Raw genomic sequence first — 3,655 nt, 5'->3', positions numbered from 1 at the left:
CGTTTGCTCTGAATCTGCTGACACAAAATGTTTCAAATTTGCCTTCGTGTTGTCGATTACGTATGACTATGCATCATATTTTCAGCAAATACACAGCAACTAGTTGAAAACTTCAGCTCAGCATTAAGTTACATCATTTTGCAAAACATGCTTGGCTATCAGGGTTGTTATATAATAAAACTGTTTTTATTATATAATAATTTAGTTTTTATTATGAAATAATTATTATATAACAAAAATGTTATACACACACACAAAGTATGTTGCGCTTATTGTCTGTGATTGGCCTCTTCTTGTAAATTTATTGGAAATTTAAAATTATGTGCCAATGACAAGCAAAAATCGCAAAGCGCTTAATAAAGACTGGTTTTGCTGAACGCAGAGAACTTCTTTTTTGTGTCCGACGCGACGCAAAATAGAAGTGTTTCTTCTGTAAAAGACGGTCATTCGTTTTCGCCATTTTATGGGCTACAAGATAGAATTAATAAATTTTAACAGTTTTTAACGAGACCAAATGATAGAAATAGAGACAACGGTGTCTTCCTTTTATCTTGTCCGTCATGTTGCTCCTATTGTCAACAAAATAACTTTCATTCATGGAAATCTCTTCGTTTTGTCATTTAGTTTTGGCAATATATACTATATATATATATACACATATATAGGGGAAGAGTGGCATGAAAGAGCCAGTTTTAGTATGGAGCCAAAAAAACTATTTAAAAAGCAATCAAACATAACGCTTATTGTTTCAATTTGTAGTTTACTTATTCCTTTGTGTTATTTAATAAACAAAAGGACAAAATCTACCAAGCTTAATAAACATATTTTTACTTAAAAGAAAAGTAAAATTTGGCTCTTTCATAACATAATGGTATTGAAAGAGCCATCGAATGTTATGAAAGAGCCGACTTCTTATAACAAGAATCTTTAACTGTTTATAAACAAAATAATAAACAAACTATTAACAGACAGTACTACAATTGTTAAAAACACATTAATATAATTGTTAACAAACAATTAACCAAAATGCTAAAACTAGTTTCATAACAATCTCTTCAAAATTATAACAAAACCATCAACGTAAATTTATATATTTTTTACTTAAATCTAAGTAACTCTTATTTTATTAATCAAACTTTCAAACCAACTTTTAAAATTACAATTGAGAAAAAAAACTTAATTTCTTAGGTATCTTTAGAAGCAATTTTGACAAAACTAATTTAGCATCCCTTTTATCCCACATTTTCTATATGTCCAATCAGAATAAAGTTTACACTGAAACCATATTTGCTTACTCTTTTTATAACGTTTAGTGCACACTATACAATTATTATTATTATTTTCTTTTTCTAGTTTCCTTTTTTTTTTATTTTTGATAATATTTTATCAGAATCTGAAGACAAATCATCGTTACATTCACTGTCAGAGCTAGATGTTTTATTAAAAAGATTTTTTGATTGTTTGGTAGCCAGCTCTTTCATCACACTATAGTCCGGCTCTTTCCTCTTAAAAATTATAATTTAAAAAGATTTTTTGATTGTTTGGTAGCCAGCTCTTTTATCACACTATAGTCCGGCTCTTTCCTCTTAAAAATTATAATCTCAAAATACACTATCAAATTAACGCTATGAATGAGAAATATTTACATACTTAAGAGACTAAATATATATATATAATCGTGATATAATAATTTTTGTATTATTTCTTTACACAAAAATGTTAAAAAACGAAGAAATAAAACCCAAAAATTGACTTTTCAATTACAAAATCTTTAATACGATGCACCGGCGCTATTTATTTTTAATAATCTGTCAAATGTTTGTGGATGACACACGTCTAGTGTTGCTATATAAAAATTAAAACTTCTATGAGATTCGTTCAGGAACTGCCGAATAATTGAAAATGGCTCTTTCAAAACCTGGCTCTTTCATGCCACTTTTCCTCTATATAATGAGAAACAGTTGCTCTTTGCACTGAATCTGCTGACACGAAATGTCTCAAATTTGTCCTCGTGTTGTTGATTACGTATGATTATGCATTATGTTTTCAGCAAATACATAGCAACTAGTTGAAAACTTCTGCTCAGCATTAAGTTACATGATTTTGCAAAATTGCTTGGCTATCAGGGAAGTCAATCCCAAAACGCCGCATTACCATTCTTTTGTCGTTTTTTTTCTCTGAAATAAAGATCTGTTGGTACAGCAGAGTGAATAAAATAGTACGATAAATACTTTTAGAGATTAATTTATATAATTGTTAGTACTTTGTTTCGTGCACAAATTCTCGTGCAGTATGTAAATGCGTAAACATTTACCACAGGATGTAGTATTAGGTGTGCTTAGAAGCTGCAATTCTCTCTCCTTAAATCAATTACGATAATCCGATAATAAAAATGGTTTTCAGAAGGGACGGTATTTAGTTACAATTTTATATATAAGTAACAAATAATCTTTTAATATATAATTCTTTATTTCTATAAAGCACGCAACTTAGAGTTTACTCGGTATATTTTTGCGATTGATGAAAAACAATGATTTTGATTGTTGATTCAAGCAACGTTTTATTAATTGCCATAAGATTGACACTAAAAATGTTTACAATCAATCGCATTTTCTTTCATGAAAAAAAAACAATATAGCTGTGTTCTGATATTTACTGTTAATATTAAAAATCTATACTACTCTTCACGTTATATATAATATAGATTTTTAGTACTGGCAATGAATATCAAAACGCAATCTAAGAAAAATTGAAAGAATGTAGATTGTAGATACGCATATTGTTTATGTACAGGATGTGTGTGAGGAAAAAATATCGGAATCTAAATAACTTCTGAATGGTTCGAAATGTAGTATTGAAATTTATAGAAGTACAATGAAATCATAAAGGCTACGTACGGGGAGCGCGTTATCTGCGCTATCGCGTCATTCTTTGTTTTACATCTTATTAGATGGATAAAGGTAGAAAGTGCGTTCGCTTTGGGCGCTTACACGCTTTGAGCGTCAATCTATCTTTGTTCTATCTATATTTAAATAACAATAAAGACAGACTAAGCTAACGCTTAAATAACGAACTTTATAGCGCGCCAATGGAAAAAGTGGTCCCGATTTTGACGCCTAATTGGGAGGGAATCCGCTCAAAGGAATAGTTTCTTACGATTGGACGCCATTTGCAAAACTACCACATGTACACATTTAGTATATGTAACTATATTTATGCTCCGAATCGTGAGATTTCTTTTAATGTAGAAATTTCTCAGCAATACAACAAAAGAAAGTGATAAAAGATTTAGAAGTTTTCTGTTTACGTGCATTATAACGCTTTGGGTAATTGAAAATAAAATTATAGATACGCAAAATCGGACAAACAAAAAGGTTAATAATAGAAAAAAGTAACATTGAGGAATTAATAGTAAGAAAGACTATCATTTTCAGGCTCACGAGTATCATAAAAAGAAATTCAATGAAAATGGAACAAGCAGCAGATAAATTCAAGTATATGCAAAAACATTTGCATTTAGTTAGCTGCCTTCTCCAAATTGGGGATTTTTTTGGTTTTGTGAAAGCAGAAAGTGATTTTAGTGTCAGAAAAAGAATTGCTGCGTAATACTAAAAACTGACAGAGCTGCGTTTCGTTTCACGCATATGCGCGCATT

Source organism: Pseudomyrmex gracilis, unplaced genomic scaffold (genome assembly GCF_002006095.1).
Source record: "Pseudomyrmex gracilis isolate BER0280 unplaced genomic scaffold, ASM200609v1 scaffold_1206, whole genome shotgun sequence".
Taxonomy (NCBI): Eukaryota; Metazoa; Arthropoda; class Insecta; order Hymenoptera; family Formicidae; genus Pseudomyrmex; species Pseudomyrmex gracilis.
Note: the sequence above shows the minus strand (reverse complement) of the source record.